The sequence below is a fragment of the Dromaius novaehollandiae genome, chromosome 1 (assembly GCF_036370855.1).
Source record: "Dromaius novaehollandiae isolate bDroNov1 chromosome 1, bDroNov1.hap1, whole genome shotgun sequence".
NCBI lineage: Eukaryota > Metazoa > Chordata > Aves > Casuariiformes > Dromaiidae > Dromaius > Dromaius novaehollandiae.
The window spans coordinates 84,973,359-84,992,966 of record NC_088098.1 but is presented as its reverse complement, the minus strand read 5'-3'; the positions used below and the strand labels follow the sequence as shown (position 1 = coordinate 84,992,966).

Below are 19,608 nucleotides of genomic sequence, written 5' to 3'. Positions count from 1 at the left end.
GGGTAAGGACATGAGGAGGAGAAATTTTCAGCTGTATGTTTATATATGAATGGCTTTATTTAAAGTGAATTGTAAAATCTCATTAATATTCAGTATTCTCCTCTAGATTAAAAAAAAATTTTTTTTGAAGCTTAGGCTATGGAAATTGATGATTAACTCTTTTGTCTTTTAAAATTCTAGTCATTCACTTCATCAGCATCAAGCAGAACTTTTTCTTGGGCACTATTTTCAGTATTCGCAGAAATAACAGGGCTGAAACTAACTAGAAAGAAAACATTTCATATTGCCAACTGCTGTGGGGCAGAATCACATCTTTCAAAGATGTGTTTGGAAACCTTCATTTTGGAACTAGAAATGCCCCACTACTCTTCTAAAAATCTGCTTTTTAATTTTTAATGTTATTTATTGTGGTGTCTTAATCAGTGTAAGATCTTACTTATGCATCTTTTTAAAAAGTCTTGTCGTCAACTATGTATGCATTCATTTTAACACTAGATGGCAGCTAAAACACTTCGGTTCTATTGGAAGACTCAATTTAGGAGAACAACTTTCATTCTTCATTGCAGAAAGAAATTTGTTAACTGCCAATAAGATGATGTTTGTTAACTTTATTTTTGTCTTTCAGTACTTTTAAAAAGTAAACATCGAGCTTCTCACATACCCTTCTATGTGTTTTTATAGCACTGTCTTGCAATCTGACTGATAGAAGCCAAGGAAGGAAAATAGCTTCCTATTTTAGTAGTGATGAGGATATGTGGCTTGTACTTCCTATATGATTAAATGGATGATTTGAACTATCTTGTTTCAGAAACAAGAGACAGTAAGCACCAAGATTAAATTCAAGGTCTATGTATACAATAAGTTAAGTCTCCAGAGCAACAGCACTGTAACTTGACTTTCTGCCCAAAACTGGGATGGGAATGTAGTAAAGATCTGTGCTATTCATTTTGTTTATTTTGTAGCACTTCTGAACTATTTTGTAGTTTTTGATGGAATGTAATTTGAAACTGAATTCCAAAGTCTTTCCCTATTGTATGCTTTGTTTCAAAGTAATCTTTTTCCCAAGCTAAGCTTCAAAATGACAGCTTGTGTACAAAATGCATTATTTTACCCTCTCAGTAATCAGAGAACAAAATCCAATAGGAAGCCTTTAAAAAGAAAAGTTCAAAACAGTTAAAACAGCTCACATAAAAATTGCCACAGCATTTTTTTTATTGGCTTAAGCCTAAAACTGGAAATATTACATATTCTTTTAAGAAAGTGTGATAACATTCATAGTGAAACATGGTACATTTTGTAAGTTGTTTCAAAGGGTATATCTTCAGTGGTGTGGCATACGTCTCTTCTGGCTATAAAATAATCTATTATCTTGGCTAATGAGTTGGATGGTCATGTATCTTTTGAGGTTTTTTCCTCTCTTCCTCTTTTGAATCCTTTAGCCTCACTGTGAGTGCTTGTCGCGGCCCGAAAGGAGTCGTTCAGGACGACCTCCCTCCCCTTGGGACCAACGACCAAGTTCATGATGCCCTTGGACTGAATTAAGGTGAAACGACACCAGCCAACCAGTTTTAAGATTTATTAACACAAAGATAAGGCATGTGGTCAAATAAGATAATTCAATGGCGAATACTGCAACTAGCTAGACAAGTCCCATGCCACATGTTTCAAACAGATCTTACCGAGGGGGAGGGAGGGAGAGAGAGGGAAGATATCACCACCCGTGGATCCAGCGGTGTCCCGTTGGTCCTCTTCCTTTGGGAGTCTCGGCGTTGGGGGGGTGGCTCCCGTCTGGTGGTAGGTGGGTCCTCTTCACACAGCTCGAGTTGGGTACCTCCAAAGAGGGACCCTGAACAAAGAAATCCCTGGACAATTATACCTTCCAATCTAAGCTCTCCACCCCTCACGCGGTAGTTTGGACCAATAGTAATTTTTGGGGTCTGGGGTCTCCTGCTCCTTATTGGATCTCATCGTTGTTCCTAGGCAGGCTGTTTTCTGTTGCAGTTTCTGCTGACAGGTGTCTCTCCATTCCTCGGGTTCTGCTCTTATCTCTCAAGGTCCTGACAAAGAGGTGGTTGGTAACTCCAGCAATTAGCACTGTTTCAGATGCAAATTGCTGGTAACTCCCTTATTGTTCCCGCCTGCACCAGCTCTGGGGCCCTTTCTCCCCGAACTAGGGAGTGCGGCCTAAGGCTTCAGCAAATTTAGCCACTCACGCCAAGCAAATTTTATAGAAGTTGTGCTAAAAACGGACAATAATTTACAGTCCAGATCCCAAAGTCTCTGCCCAGTTGTGGTCTTGTTCAGTGCAGGCTCGGTGTCTCCCTGCAACCACCCGGGACACCATCTCGGGTGTTGCAGCAGCCCAGTCCTGTTTCTGCCAGGGACAAATGGCTTGTTCGTGGTTATGGCCTGCCTGCACCCCATGCACCAAGAAATGTTTAAGGCAAAAAGATTCATTCATCGGTCCGCCACAGTGCTGAACAATAAAGTTCAGTTGAATGATCAAACGTTTATTTGCACTTGAAAATTGAAAGGTATTTGCCACAATAACAAAATAATAACACTGAGACTTTAAGAAAGTAACTCCTCCTGAGTTAAGATTACTGCAAGAGATTAATCTGATTTTTTTCCTTGGATTGGTATTGGATATTTTGCTTTTCACCTCTACAAATTATGTATTCTGAGAAGTAACTAAGGCCTTTTTTAGGAAGATAATGCACCCTAGCAGTTCTAGAGTGAAAGTCAGGACACAGTGTTTTCTCTTTCAAGCTAAGCTCCTGGGATCATGTTTTAAGAAACTTTTTTTTCTATTTTTATCAAAAGCTTTTCTTACCTCTCAGAGGGAGAGAGAAGAATTAAAAAATCTAAGCTATAGACACAAGGAGCAAAAACATCCTTTATTTTTGAAAAAAAGGCTGGTCGCAGGTACAGGACTGTGGTTTGGCTTGTGATGTTGGGATTGGTAGAGAACTGGACTGCAGCTCTCTGAGGTTTGAGAAGAGAATGGCTTGGCCTGGAGCCAACTGAGAATGGAGTGTTTTGGGGATTTGGGTGGGTTGTGTATGTTTGTGGTAGCATCTTAAATGCTGCATTTTTTTGTGCCTTCGAGAATTGTTTGGTTTCTCCCACCATTTCCTCTTTATGTTGCAGGGAGTATCTATCAGCATGCTCGTGGACCAAGGCTGATGTAGAATAACTAGTTCCTGTAAAACAAGGAAGGGAATCATAACATAAAGGGTTACCATGCACCTGAGAAGCAGTTGGTCACCATCCAGGCATAATAAATTGAAAACTTCAGAGAGATGTGACTCAGATTAGTAAGGAAGTATGTTTCCTGCTGTAGAACTGGAACATATTTTATATCAAGCTAAGGATGAAATAAAAATGAATCTTTTCCCATAGGGATTGCAGAGGATAAGTGGCATGGAGAGGAGGAAGAACAGAGTGAATGGACTATCCTTCCCTGCCCCCCCTTCATTTTGGATCCAAGATATTTGCTGAAGTGATGCTCTTTACTGTTGTTTCATGTTGGTTAGGCCCAGTTAAAGAGCCAGCAGTTGACAACTCTGTATATTGTGCATCCCAAGAAAGCTTGAAATTAAAGTGCCCACTTTGATTTTTCAACTCCTAGTGAACCAAACCACCTGTAAAGTTGTAACAAGTGTTCCGTGCTCTCTAGAGAAAAATTCTAAAAATTATGTGGATGCTTGTGTGCCCCAGCCTCATAGATGAGGACTTGTGTACTCCCTCACATCTTCACACATGCATCCTCTAATGCTTCCTTAGCAGTTTCGTACACAGCAGAAGTATCATCAGTGTTGCAGAATAACCAGAATGCAACATAGGTTCAGGTTCGAGCAGAAGCAATTTATCCCTGTAGCTCTAGGGGAGAACTCAGAGCAGCAGAGTGGCAGCTTCTGCGGATATGAATTCCCTCTAATGAGGCTGTTACAGAGTTGATAAACCTTTGGATTATATGACTTGTCCCTCACAGGACTCCAGGTGTGTGGCTAAACAGAAAAAGGGCGTGAATCACTTCAGGAGAGGAGGCCCCAACAGGACAGTGCATTCCTTCAATAGCTGGGAAGACAGACTTCAGCAAGGTCACTGCAGATTTTTTCTTTTTTCTTTTTTTTCTTTTTTTTATGCTAGATAGGCCTGCAAAGGCCTATGAGACATCAACTACTTTACTCCCACAGGCATTAACTAGTTTACTCCCACAGCAGCCTAACTGATAGAGTATGAAAATGGCTGATGCTTGCTTAATTCTTTCATGGGGTTCCACCAAGTGCAGGGCTGCTTAGAGTTTGAACAGTGCCATAGTCTGTACTTTAGTCAGAGCTAGATTTCTACTAGGAGTAATTCTAAAAAAAATACAGTAGTAGAGCACTTTCCTTCTTGGTCTGCATTACAAGAAGGAAGCAATTAAAATGAGCAAAAGGTAGCTTTTTTTCTCCTCCTAATTGCCAGCCTTGCAAGTTGAGGAATGAAAGCAGGCTTTATTTATAACTAATACAACAGTAGTTGCTGAGGGCCAGATTTTCTTCCAGTGCTGCTTTATTGCTGGGTCATGATTATGCCTGAATTGTCACTCTGCAATCTCATTGTGTGTAGATATGCAGATATGAAACCAATTGAAGTTTAGTAAATTATTTTGACTTACAGTCAAGGGAAAACTTTTCTCTGAACCGCATTGCCTCCACAGGACAAAGAGATTATTGGCTCTCCTCTTAGATTGTTGGCTGTTTTGATCACTTAAGGATGAAAATAGCTGTATGTAAGGAACAGACCTGGAGGAACAACGATGCTGTTATGATGACATTGTAGGGAAAATTGTATTTGAATTTTACTGCTTTATTGGCCATCCCTCTTCTAGTGCGGCTTTTGTAAAAGAAATCATTTTCTAGGAGGCACACTTTACATTTTAATATTAAAAAAAAAAATGTATTTAAAGGTCCTAGTAGGCATCTATTATTTTGCCCTTTCTCTGCTTTCCCATTTAGCATATGACCAGTAGGAAGACATATATCTTAGTAGCTTGCTTCATTTTTCACCTGGTTATGTTTTCACCTGGTGCTGCAACCTGGCAGCAGTTATGTCATACTCTCTGGAGAAAAGTTCATATAGACCTTTTTATATTTTGATATTCCAACACAGCTTCCTCTAATAGTGATGTGTGTGAGTTTAAAGGAAGCGGTCCTTCAAGAAAATATAAACTTTTGAAGTTTTTGACATAGAAAATTGTGCTAGTGTGTCATTACTATTTACCTCTCATACAGCATGGGCTTTTACTTTGATCTTGTTTGAGCTCTGCTTGCAGCACACCTCTGTCTCATGGGACAGAAAGCAGACTGGACTGGGGAAGTCAGGAGTCAAACAGAGCAGGGTGGTAAAAAAGCCCTATGGTAGGAGGCTATGAGCCTTGTTCTCTTCTACCTGGAATCTCTTCTCTTTCACTGTAAGGAAACACTGGGCATCTCTCCCTGCTACACTTCAGTCCACCTGGGTGGGATGGGTATGGTTGAGCAAACAACCATGTTGCAGTGTGGGGGTGTGTGTGAGGAAGTAATAGGAGTGAAATATGCAGACTTCCCTCTGTAATCCTGCCCTCTGGAAGATCAGGAGTTGAGAAACAGTCTCCCAGTGGAAGAGCTTTGCAACTGCACTAGCTGCTGTTTGCTTACCCTGTGTCTCTTTCTGCATAACGTGGGTTGGACTGGTATTGGTAACAGCACTGCTGCATTGATTTGGCTGGTGATCAGAGTAGCTTAAATTCCACTTTAAGTTGGTTAGTTCTGTGAGGAACTAATGTAATGGTCTCTTCTTCCCTAAGGGTGTCAAACTCCTGAGAAAAAACAAGGAAAAACCTCCTCTGTCTTGCTCAGTTTCTTTTAGTTTTCTGATAAAGAGGCATCTGGTATTGCCTTTAGCTGTCTTCACACAGACAATAAATCCTGATACATTGCCAAGTGACATAATATTATATTTCAGTTTTATAGAGGCTATTTAGGGGAGGAGGGAGCAATACACAATAGGTTTATTTGTTGCATGGTAATGTCATTCTCTAAAAAGGAGACAAAATCTACAAGCATTTTACTTTTGGTCAGTTTTGGGTTGTGATTAGTTACTGTTTTCCATGACTAAGCCTGTCATCATAGTTTGTATGCTGGGGCATATACAGTGATTGTAATCCATAGTAAAAAACAAAACAAAACAAAAATCCTGACAAATATAAATGTTTGCAGGAAGTTTTTTTTTTTTTTTTTTCTTTTCTTTTCTTTTTGGTGGGGGGGCTTGAGTCCTACAGTGCAGGAACTTTTCACAAACTCAGTTATGGTTGCTTAGTGCATTTCCTATTCCTAACAGTGTGGGAAATCAGTAGCGAAGGCAATGCTGCTATGTAAACCACTTAGATATTACCTGCTCCTCAGTGACACAAAATGCCATGGATCAACACTTCTGCAGTATGTCCCTTCCTAAAGTAATCCTATGGCTGCTCCCTTCTATACAAAACTACACCTTACAATATATATGTATTTACTTGCTTAAAATCTGACCTGGATGTCTTCATACTTGTAGGAAATACATTTGACTTTAAGAAATATCTGGGATTTTTTTTTTAACTGCAGATGATGCAGACAAAGAGAAATAGTGGGAAATGTTTTGAATGAGAATAAAATAGTTTATTTTTTTTAAAGAGAAGATTGTTTTCAGTGATTTCAGAAAAGACTATTGTAAGCTTTGAGTGTGGAAGCTTTCGAAGATATTTCTGAGGTAAGTGGTTGTATTTTGATAATATGCTTAAATTACATGTTTTTAAAGTAAACGCTTGGAGATAGCACCTGTCTTTTTTTTTTTTTTTTTTTTTTTTTAACCGAATGAGTAAACTCTATTTAAATAGAAAGGGGATGTCATGTTCTTAAGTATAAACCAAGAGATGCATAGATAGGTGTGATTATGGAGATGAGTAGTGTGATTTATTTGCTAATATTTTCTTTAGTAATTTCATGGATTTGTGATGATTGTTTTGGTTCAAAATGGATTAGACCAGCCTTAACTGAAAGTAGCTACAGCAAAATTTGGAGGTCTTTCCAAAATATACATTCCAACTGAACCAGAAGTGGTGGTCATCAGAGAGGAATTACTAGGTATTCTGTGCTCTGTGTTGCTTAGGAGGTCAGGTGAGATGGTTAGAATATCTGTATGGGAAAGGTTTTTGCTAAATCTACAAGATCTAGGCTTTTTTAACATCAAGGTTACATTTATTGAAATGCAACTGAAGTCTGTAAGTGCTTTTTTTTTTATGATATAGGTCTTTTGCTGTCAAGTTAAATGCTGATAAAAGGACTACTTATAAGTCAGTCACCCATAATCTCCAACCCATCCTTTTGTTAGAGCTTGGGAAGGAGTTGGGAGAGGTGAGAAAGAGCGGCCTCATGTATCAAAATGAATTTGGACTGTAGTGAACTCTCTGTAGGCATGAACAAATCAAATCAATAACCCATCTTTGAGAACCCCCTTTGGCAGTTTCTTTTCATTTGTTCTCCAAGACCACAGTTGTTAAATCAGGCATTGTCAGCAGGGGCTTAGTCTCTTGATTGTCTCTCAAGCAATTTGGGTCTTTGGTGGTTAAAATCAGAACCGTGAATTTTAAAGCTTACCAGAACAGATCCTTGGAGCATGAGGCTGATGTGCTCCAGTGGTACCAAGCCACCTAATAAATCCTTCTCATTCCTTGCCAACTTCAGAGCCTGGATGGTATCACACAATGTAGGCCAGAAGAGGCTAATCTGGAGGTGACAAGTTCATGCACCGTTGTGGCAGTATGTGGCTGGGGGATCAATGAGCATTGCTACAATGAGATGCAGGAGCAAAATAATTCTGTTGGCTATACCCTCTAACTGCCATTTGTTCCTGGCAAATTCCTAGTTTGGTTTTCCTTAAGCACCCAATATAACTTGGTTCCAATAGCTCTCTTGCAGAACTGGTTGATCTGAAAATGAATCTGGAGCTTATAAGGAGTTCTAGCTAATGGTGTGAAAGGGATCTAATAAGGGCATAGTACACTTTTATGCTATATAAATTGTAACTGGTCTGGGACTTAGTATTTCAGAAACATTGGAAGAAACAACTTTTTTTTAACCAGATTAACACCCTTACAGTGTTCCAGTAAAAACTACAGAAACTGAGCAGTGCTCAGATCTAGGCAAAATTTCTTACAAGTTTCATATACTTGTTTGTTTCCTTTCTGTCTCTGCATACAAATTATGAGCCTCTTGGCAAAGTAGCCATTAAAGAAGGAGGGGGCAGAAGGAAAAAGAAAATGTCAGTTAATTTATACAACAGGTGCTGTTTTGTGGGAGTTCTCATTTTTTCCCCTTTTCTATAAAGCTGCTTTTAGAATAAAGATATGGAACACAAGGTTGTTGGGAATTTCCACAAATCTGTATGACCTGTGTAATATCTGAGGCTATTTAAAAAAAAAAAAAAAAACCAAAAAACAAACAAACAAAAAAACCCACCAGAGCTCTTCTGCATTTCCACACTTCTAAAAAAGTTTCTGCTTTATTTATTGTACCTAAAAGTAGGCTGAATGAATGATTGATTCAAGGTTCAGTAGATACTTGAAAGTTCAAACTATTCTCAGGGTCATGGCTGACTCAGCCTTAGCCAGAAAAACTTAAGAAGGTTTGTAAAATTGTAAGTCCAGTGCTGACTTTCTTCTCTCATTTAAATTGTTTAGTCATATTAATTTGGCTCTGCAGCACTCCATAACTGGTGTCCTTCTGTAAACTTCCTTACATCACAAGTATTCAAGTTGGCCCAAGCAACATTCTCATGGGCAATTTGCCAGGAACCCAAAGGCTTCACCTAAATTGCATGTTGTTGGGGATGATCTCACTCTCAGCTGTTCTTATCTTTTATTTGACTTGCTTACAGTCCTCCCTCTGTACTGAACTAACTTTTTGCTGGCACAAGACAAGTAATAGTACGTGTTGGCATATAATTTCTACAGGTTGCAACTGTAGCAAACTTGCAGGAAGGTCCAGATAAGAGATGGGACTGATGGAAAAATCTTACCCCAAGATTTTTGAAATAGGTCCTATAAAGATAGTACCAGCTCACAGAACACAAAAGGGCATCTGTGGCTTCAGCTATAGTTCCGAAACAGTCTGAAAACTTATGCTCATTCAGAAATCCAGTGCACCTTCTAGGCATGCTAATTCTAATGACTATGACACATAGTCCTGTCAGTTTGTCCCCCAGCCTCAGTATGAGCCTGCATGTATTTGAGATGCAGGCTGGAAGTCATGGTCAAGAAACCTGTTTTGTCTGGCATTAGTTTAGACACTTTATATTACTCTTAGATTTTCTCATGTGAAACATGGTTTTGCTTTGAAGATGGAAAGGCTTTTTAATACTTCCAGTGCTACTTATTTTTCAAAGTATGAATCAGTCCTCCCTGATGTGATAGAACAGGTAAAATTAAAGAATTCTTTTTGTTTCTTGGTGGGATCAATGGGGATATTTTCTTTTGGTGTTTCAGCACACAGAGAATACTTTAAAACAATGATTTCTGGAATCAGGAGAAGTGGAAACATGCTTGAAAAAGCATATCTGAATTTGTATCCTTGGAGAATTGTATGAGTTGGGCCTTTAGGAGAAATTGTGAGATATTCAGTACAATCATTGACAATATAGGAATTCCTCAATTCCCAAACAGTTACTTAGATAAATAGATAAATAGTTACTTAGATAAATAGATGGAAGTTTTGCTTTCAATAAATCTTAATAAAAAGGCGTGTTCTTGACAGCACAGTGATTTGGGCTTTTGATGGGGAAGGAATTCCTTATGTAACTTTTCAGTGGGATTTTTTTAATATGGGGTGCCCGGTTATCAAGAGTAAAGAGAACATAGAGAAACAGCTGTTTCTGTGTAAACACTTTTCTTCTACTTTCCAGTGATCTCTGAGGTGTACACAAACTGAACACATAGCATGCCTTGTGTTGTTCCTGTTCTTTCCTTTCTCCCCTGCTTGCTGGGCATCTGTCTTTTGCCATTAGTTGCCTAAGTATACTGAACTGTGGTACCATGATTTATATGGCTTTAAACCCTCTGTTGCAATATTAGGAGGGGAGAGTACAGAATTCCTCTTGTGTTTCAAATCAAATATCTAGTTTATTTAGCAATCTCTTATCCAGATAGGCAAACACTAAGAGCTTGAGAACAGTAGTAGTTCAACTTCAGAGTTACATTGTGAGAGAACAGACTCGTAGAAGGCTTGACACTCTGTTTTGTATATTGTATGAGAGGGAAAGCTGGGAAAAACAGGGAAAATTCTGTTAACTGTGTGTCTTTATTACAGATTCAAACTGGATGTGTTCAGGTGTTTTAAAGTGACTGCTACTAATGTGTGCTTTTCAGTACTAATGGTAATACAGGCATCTGCACATGAAATGTTAAACCTGCAGCCATTGTGCTTTGTAGGCTTCCTAAAGGATAAGAGAACACCCACACTTGCTACTTAAATTTGGTTAGCACCTTATCATTTCCTCCACTGGGCCGGCTGATTTATTCCTCTTGTGTTTCCTATCTGTTGATCTATCAGGACCCTTTCTAATTGGCATAGTTCCAGCAGGGAGCAGCTCTGAGCTGGAGGTTGTCAGCTCACAATTAGCATAGCATAAGTGCTAAAGCTACACTTTCCCTTAGAATTTATTCCAAAACTAAATGCAGAATTTCCTAGGAAATGGCCTTCCCTTTTCTTGCATACTGTATTGTGATGCAAAGGATATTGCTGTGTGTCAGAAGGGCAGTAGCAACTTGTCTAAGGAAGGTGGGAAGTTTCTGAAAGCATGCAGGCTTTTCCTGCTCAGGTTTAACAAAGAGAGAGAAGTGCTAAGCAGCTCCAAGTCACAGAATACAAGCTTAGTTGCTTTGGTGAGCAAATACAAGCACCACAACCAGTCTGTGGGAAGAAGAGACCTCAGGGCAAGTAACTTAAAGTTAGCCTGTTATAAAATTAATTCATAGTTTTACTCTATCGACCTGCCCAATAGCTTGAAACTGCTCAAATTGCTGAAAAGTCACCAGCAGTCTTTGATCAGGTATTTTGCGCAGTCAGTCCTTCTAGAAAGTATGTAGTGTTTACTTTCTGTAGTACACTTAGGTAATCGGTTTCTTTAGTACACTTCTGTAGAAACTCATCACATTTCTGAGTTTTGTTCCTACTGAATTGTATGGAAATTTTCCTGTAATGGGAATGTTTGCCCCAAAATTGCATATATTATACCAAATCTCCTAGTATGTACTTAGCTTGAGAGAAAGGTTTGTCTTGTTAATGCTTTCTCTATTGTAAAGACCATTTGCCAATTTAATCTCATTGATAATTCATAATGTAGTTATCATGCAGCTTATATGACGAATTCCTGTTTCAGGTTGCTCTTGAGACTTTTTATCTTGCACATACCCTGGGGATTGCCTTTCTGATAGGTATTAGAGAAGCAAAGCTTTCCTGAACAGATAACCCGAAAGGGCAACTTTATTACAGCTGCCTGCAGTACTGCATGGAAAGATGCATGGATCTGCTAAAAACAAGACTGATGTGGCAAGGTCAGAAATTAGGATGACTGTTGGTTTTGCTTTAAATGGCAGGTGTCACCTTTCCTTTTTCATTCAAGATTCTGTGTAGCTGTAGGGAAAGAGAACAGGACCATAAAGGAATGCAAAGCAAAAGAAAGTTTCTCTTAAGTTAGTTTTTTTTTTTTTTTTTTTTTTTTTTTTTTCTTTTTAAAGGTATCAGACTGTCCCTTAAAAACTCTATTTATCAAGTTTTGAGTTTGGTAATTGCCTCCTCTTTCCATTCCCTAGGCACCTGTCAGACTCTAATTTGCTGCAATAATTCACGAAGAATTTTTTGCAGAATATGGTAATGTGCTACTTACTGCCTTACTTCTCTGAACTGACTATACACTATTAATGGCAATTACCTTTAATAATACAAAACAAATAGTAACTGAAGTTATCCCATGAAGAATCAAGTGGGTTTGAAGATGGACCAATGAGCTGCAGCCGATAGATGCTTTGTAGCACCTATACATTTCTGGGGAAAGAATCTTCTGGGAAATGTCTTAATTCTGTTAAGCGGTGACATGAAAAGGTAAACCCTTTTTGCTGAAGGGTTTATTTTCTGCCCACTGGATCTGCTAATTGGCAGATAGCCTGCTCAATGTTGTTGGCTTTGCCAGTGGTTTTATTTAGTGTGATTCTGCACTGACTGGGCACCAGCAGTGTAGTCAGACACTTTCTTAATAACAATTTGCAAATCATTAAATAAAGTTCTTTCCAATCACTGTCACATCTGGAGTGGGGCAAGGAGGTAGTTGAGTGTTAGCAGTATCTTCTGTGGATGGCAGAGGTCATGATATTACAGATGTTATATGTCACTCAGTACTTTATTTGGATTGTCTTCACAGTTCAATTGCACACTTACTATTCTTCATCCTTTGAAAATGAGTCAGACTCCTGAAAATAATGAAATTAAAAAAAAAAAAATCCGCTAGCATAAAGTATGTTTGCCCTGAATGCTGGAGGTTCACATTTTCAAGCATTTCTCTTCATTGTTTAGGGCTAGAAATAAATATTTTGGTGAAAGCTTAGACTTGTAAGTAACAGCTTGATCCTATCAGCTAGCACTTCAAGAAAATTCCCAGAATCTGTAAGATTCATTATAAAGTTTAGGGACAGGGGAGCCTCTATCCATACAAGGGATGGAATCCAATTCTCCTAGCAGTAGCAAAAGTAAGAAATGCAGTAAGTTTTAAAACAGAGTGTGTTAAGTCCACGAGGGAGTGTATATAAGGGGGTAAACCATGAAAGTAGAGACCTGAATGTGGTGACCCAGGCTGTACTTCCTGTCTGGCATTCTCCTAAAAGCACTGAACTGAACAGTTTGGCTTCATACTAAATGCAGTGTGCACTTCTACATGCTTAGTCACAGTGGTCTATTTCTTTGGTGCAGATATATTTGGCAGCATTATTTTGACTAAAGGCATGGCAGGACAGGGTAAATAAAGTAACTCTAAAACAGGTACAGTGGTGGCCGATATGTGGCTGATAAAGGAAGCTGGGGGATTCTAATTGTTAGACTGTAAAGAGCAGCCTGAGAGAAAATTCAAAACCAGAATTTCTCAGATATGAGATTGGAAGGAAAGTAACTTTTCTGTGGTAGTAGAACCTGAGGTTTTATTTTGTTCTAGTATAAAACAGGGGATTTGTGCAGTCTGGAAAATATATAGTTTGGTGGGATGTCTGTAAATGACTTTGATGTGACTGTGCCAGCCAAGTGAATTATGTTTGAAGAACTGGTGTGGAAGAAGCAGGAGCTTTAAGATTCAGGAACAGTAACTGTTCGGGAGCCTGGAAACCAAATCAGGAAGCTGAAGAGTTGAAAGACATAAAGTTTAATGCTGTAAATGCACTCAGGATATGTGATAGTAGCCATATGGGAGCTTAGTGTTCTAGCTCATTTATTTTGTAAAGCTTTTTGCTTGTAGAAGTACAGAAATAAGCTGCTTTTTTGAGCTGCAGTTTAAATCAGTTCTTTAAGTGGAAAGATATGCAAATAGGTTTTTTTCTAATGTGATGGCACTTAAGTATGAACTTCCAGGTGTATCTGTCAATTTAAGGATGGGCTTGAGGAAGAGAGCATGACTGTACTGGCAAAACTCAAGAGTAGACAAATGACACCAAGCTTTTATTGGCCTATGAGTAGCAGTACTTGCTAAAATAGCATTTTGTGGGCAATGTTCACTCTGTCCATTTGGTTAATAGGGCTCTTCAGAGCTTTAGTCTTGGTTTTAGCTTCTTCATTTGCTGTGACTGTAAGCATCGCAAAAGGGTCTTGTCGGCAATGGCTGTGGCTTGCTTGCAGATAGTTGGTATGTGGTAGGGTGAGTCTGCTCTGCCCAGTACTCTGGAGTGGAGATCCCTGAGGTAACAGTGATCGTAGCTGTTCAGACTATGGGATGTGGTGTGCCTCTCTGCAGTCGTAGCTGCTTGGTGTGTGTTAACTACAGTCCACAGGGCATCTTGATCTTGTTTTAAAATACACAGAGCTGCATGAGAACCTCACACACTCAGTGTGAGACTGTCCTCATAAAAAAGGGATTAAAATGTTGACACCAAGTGGTCCAAGATGCACTTGCTATATGACTTGTATCAAACTGATACCAGGACCAAACCTGGGCTCAGCAGAGATGTGATAACTTAAGGAGTAGCTTTAGAATGTATGAAAGTAGAGAAAGTCTGTACTGAAAATAAATGGTCTCCAGCAGTCAATGCACTGGGATGCTGTTGTGCTCCTGATTTAAACTGTACTTTGTTCTCTTGCTTATGTAAATACTGCTGCCTGCCCAGAGGACTCCAATTTCTGTGCAAAATCGCTGTGCAGCTGGTTCTCCACCATATTCTGAACATATACATCTCTGCCTTCATCGTCTCACAACTTTTAACTGTTTGTCTGCAAAAAAAGATGCTGCTTCAGCTTGTTGTTCACTACAGGTGGAATAGAAAACTGCTGAAATGTTATTGATGAAGGCAATGAAAATGTGATAGTCAAACAGGTGAGAGGAGAAAAAATCACTTAACATTTCCTTCCCCCCCCCCCCAATGTTTCCATTCCCTCTCTTTGCTCTTTTCCCTCAATCTTCCCTGTAGGCTAGCTGAGTGTTAGGTCCCAGGCAGCTGAAGGACAAAAGATTTGCTGGTGTGTAGGTCTGAAGGTCTCAACATGGGGTATAAAGATAGGTGTGTTTTACTATGCCCCTTCTGGATGTGGGATCCCAGAGCATTGGTGGCGTGAAGTGACCTGGTATAGCCACCTATAAACCTAGGTTGTAGCTGAGAGGAGAACCTGTAAGTCTGCAGGCAATATGCCATAATTTCTTGCTTGAACTGTTAGACTACATTTGAAAATGACATTGCACGACATTTCAAGACTTAATTTGAAGGCATACTTCTAGATGATAAAAGCTTTTTTCACCAACAACTACTTGGCTTCCTGGCTTTTTACAATCTTATGTTTTTAGGATAAAATATATACAAGGCCCAGACTGTTAGTGCTTCTACCAAGAACTTTGACAATGCATAAGTGCTAAACAGAAGCTCCTTGATTTGAAAGATGCTGCAGTAAGGAATTCTTGTTTAGAAGTTTTTTGTTTTACTGAACATGCCGAACTGCATTTATTTTTCTGCTGTGGAGTATTGTCAAATATTCCATAACTCAAAGTCGTCAGAATCAGTGATGCATGCTGGGATGTGTATTTGTCGACTACATCTCCATAAGACTACAGAGTAATGCTCTATCTCCATATGAAGTAGGAGGTCGGTGGGACCAAGGTGAAGTGTTGCAGTAGTCCTCTTGTTTAATCCAATTCCCAGAAATGACAAAAGGCAGTATGCAATCTGATAGGTTTTATGTGCAGTGGTCCTACCCACCACAGGCCTGGCAGATTGCCAGCAAGAACCTTAGTAGGGCAGAGTTTTAGAGCGTGCTTGTGGTGGTCATGAATGTCAAATTTCTGATGCCTCTCTGAAATGACATGTAGTAACAGCTGTGCATTCCTATCCCACTGTAGAAAAGGACTTGCATTCATATGCAAGAGCATGCTTTTGATTGCCTTCCAAAGGGTGGTCAAATCTGACTCTAACTTGGGTGTTTAGAAAGTACCTATGGCATCAGAAAACTCTAGGACCTGATAGTGGAGGAAGATGGAGAGCAGTCCGCAGTCTTCAGAGAGTTTGAGCTGATGAGGAGTGTGTTGACTCTATATGGCAGGTATGACGCAGTGAAAAGGGATATGATCAGGGGGAACCAGGGGAACTGGGAATTCTGTTCCTGGTTCTTTGACCCATTTTGTGATGATGGTGCAGTAGTTTTGCCACACTCTGCCTCAGTATTCCTATCTGCTAGATGGGATACTGCTAGTAAAATCTATTGAACTTGTCAAAATGAAATTGGCTCTCATGCAGCCGATTACTAGGGATGGTATGTTTCTATCACAACTTCGTGTAGCTGGTATGTGGAAAATGGATGACCACCTGAGACAAAGGAGTAGAAGTTAGTAACTTCAATTTCTTTCTGCTTTTGCTTCATATTATACATCGTCACCACTAATTGTTTAACAGCTTTTAATCAGGCTTTTGTTCTATAAATAAGATGCTCGCTTTGCAGTGAGGGGAAAAAAAAAAAAGGTTCTCCCCCCAAAACAAGCAAGCACTGAACAAAACTGTATTGTGTGAGCCAGTGGCTCATTTGGAGCCTTATTTCGTGATCTCTAGACTGGAAAAAAATCAAACTGAGCATCTTCATGTCTCGCTGAACTTATTCCTCAGTGAGTTAAGATCAGCTCTGTTTCCCACCAACTCACTGTTTGATCAGGAGTGTGCAACTGTCCAAGATGTAAACCAACACAAAGGGATGTTGTGTCTCTTCATGTGGCGTAAAAACGTATACAGGACAGGAGAACGTAATCCGAAAATGTAATTAAAGGAAAAAGGAGTAGTGATGAAAAATGTGCATGTGTTACTGTAATTCTGATCTCTCCAGAACAAAGAACAAACATGGCTGCTGGAGTGGTTTATTTACACTGCTCTCCAGGAGTACCTGTTTTCCTTAATCTATAAGCATGCATGAGAAAAATCATTTCAATTGAAAATAAATGTGAAAACACAAAATAATTACCAGTAAGGTATTTAAAGATGGCCTCCTGTAAAATTTCCTTCCTTACTCTTTCTTTGCCTAGTCTAAAGCTCATATAGTAAGTATGGTGTGCAAATAAGGGAGGGAGAAAAAAAAACAAACTTTTTGGGGGGGCTATTGTACTTTGAAGAAGGCCTTTAAAGAGCTTGGTTTCTTTTTTTTAATATTTTCTTCACTTAGGTTATTCATCCGTCTGCACTCGAAATACAGATATCTGCTACCTTCTTCCTCAGAATGCTTGAAGAATTAGGTTGTGCTCAGGGTGACACAGTCTGGAGTGATAATTAGCTTGGGTTGTTGAACCAAGCCTCATAATGAAGAGGTCTAAAAGCAATGGCCTTGCTCAGCTTCTGATCCATTCTGATGGACCAGACAGTTCCTGTGTGTAACTGTGCTCCAGCCTCTGCCATGGCATTTTTCTAAGGACTGGTACCCCTGAGTGAACTGTTATAACATCAAGGCAGCAAACAATGGAGGGGACATTTCTGAGGTTTAAAACATGATTTGTGTTTGCATTTTTTTTTTTTTAACCAAATACCTGACAAGCACTTGGGAGAAAAAACTGTGCATGTGAAACAGCATGTGGATCTTTTCAGAGCTACAAAAGCTACTCTAATGACTCTCTGAGGTAATGCTAATAAAACAAGAGAAGTGATACAGTATTGCTGAGGCTTCTAAGGCAATGAACCTGAACTGAATATGTAGTGTGGGAAGTATACATGTTTATATATCCAGGTTAAAACAAAATAGGAACAGAAATCAGATTACTTTGGCAGTGTGGATGGTAGCCCCAGTGTGAATGGGGGGTGAGAAATAACCTCCATATCACTTTTCCAGTGCTGGGCCGTGTGACAAGGGCAGACCCTGGCACTATGATGGAAGCAAGTCGGATGTTGGTAGGAAGTGAGGGAACCAGAGCTGGGAAATAAGGGAGAGGGGGAACATTAAGACTTTGTCTCCTCTCTCTACCACTTCTTTTTTCTTATAAAGCTGTTTTGCATATGTTTTATTGGCCTTTAAAATTCACTTGTTCAAACCCCCCCTCCCCCCCCCCCCCAAAAAAAAAAAGTGGTGTCCAGAAACTCTTCCCTGGCCACCACCCCCAAGTCCAGCTTGCTATTTGTTAGTGATCCGACTGACACACATACCCTCATTCACGCCAGTTGCTGGCACCACAGAAACATGGGCCTTGTGACCTGTGGTCTCCACTCAGTTTAGTAAGAAGGCAGGACAGACTGCATTGGTCAGGCCCAGGGCATGGTCAGACAAGCTCACTGACCAGCAACCTGTTTACATGCGACTGGCCCCTTTTATGCCATTATGCCTCTATTTTCCCACATTTGTTCCTCCCCAAACCACCTCGATCCCTCCCTTTCCCCCCTCTGGTTCCTCCCCTAAGCCTCCCATAAGAAGTCTGGTGCAGTCCTGAAATGCTCTTGCCCTGCATCCCCTAATGTATCCCATGGCCCTAGGCAGTAACCCCGTGGGTGTCTTGGGTGACCAGGAGAGCTGCTTCTGTTGACTGATCTGATGGGTTTTACCCCTGGTTCCCACCTGCCAGTGTTCCTCTATGCTTCTTTGTGCGTGTGTGGAGATGAGCTATTTATCACCTAACCGAATAGTCACCACCTGGAGGAAAGTGAGTTAGCAGACCCCAGCCTTTGACCCAACTCCATACAAAGCAGATGGAGTTTTAAATGTTTTTTTCTCATTTCTGCTTTTGTATTACTTCTGTTTTTTTTTTTTTTTTTTTTTTTAAGTACTGGGTGGCTGCAAAACTTCTCTGTGCAGGACATAATGATTGATGCTTGGCTGTATTACTGACCATCTTTGCATTTATTTGTCTGTAAAGGGCTTTTCTCTATTGCTTATCAGTGTTTAAGTGCTTATAGAGAAGATTCATGGTGTGATGAATGATGACCTAACACTGTTGATGAGAATTCTAAGTCATTCTATTTACGTACTACTACTTTTCTGGCTGCAACTGGTGAAATGTAAGAGAGGGGGAAAGGGTGTGGGTTGATCCAGCTGTTAGGTTGGCTCTGGTCTCTGCTCTCCCTCCTGCTGCCTCTCTCATGCGCCTTCCCTGCCCCCTCCCAATCTGCTGCAGCTGTTGGAATTTCATCATTTGCTCCAAATACCACATTTCCCATTAGTGCCACAGCTCTTTCTGTGGTGAGGGAAATGTCGTTCATGTGCCTTGCATGTGTATTATTGCTGGGTGATCTGCAGCCAAAGCACCAAATCCCTTTGAATGCTGAAAGGCTCAATTTCTTGGTAAGAGGCGCACACAGGTCCCAGAAATGTGAATGCTGAGATTTGCAGGCTTGCTGGCAGCAAGTGGTTATGGTTTTATTGTCCTGTGTTCTTTTTTTCAAATGCCACTGTACTGTAGTTGGCCTTATTGATACCTGATTTAACCTTGGATACAAGTTATTTATTACTTTTGGCACTTTTAGTGCCATGTCACTCACTGACTGTCACAGTTGTATCAGATACTAGATGCCTGATCCTAAAAAAAAAAAAAAAAAAAAAAAAAAGTGTGAAACCACTGCCCATCTTAATATTCTTAATCTTCTGTCTGTACATATATATTTTTTTCAGTAGATTTTTAGGTTTGTGTAAATGTGTGTTCTGAATCAATTGCTTTTGTGAAGTTCTTCCTGTCCACTATCTTCATTTCTACCTTGTCCCTGTGGCACTCATCTTGGCTTCCCTCTACTCAGGCAGTGTCATTGCCCTTTCCTTTTAGTCTCCTCTGCTATTCCAGTCCTGGGTTCCTTCTGCTGCCTTGGCACTGCATCTTAATTTTGACCCCAGGATAAGCTAGGAGTTTTAACATATT

The 19,608-nt window shown here is 39.9% G+C and overlaps 1 protein-coding gene across 10 annotated transcripts in view; it reads left to right on the top strand.

Moving 5' to 3' along the window:
• The window catches only part of TSPAN9 (tetraspanin 9), a 196,377-nt gene that overhangs the window by 22,182 nt on the left and 154,587 nt on the right, over positions 1–19,608 (top strand). The window contains exon 1 of one of the 10 annotated variants that reach the window (XM_064517986.1): positions 1,440–1,543. The exons of the other annotated variants lie outside the window; for them this stretch is intronic. The gene's annotated coding sequence lies outside the window, so the exon portion shown is untranslated. Of the gene's footprint in view, positions 1–1,439; positions 1,544–19,608 lie in introns of those variants that run through there. 10 annotated transcript variants of the gene reach the window in all.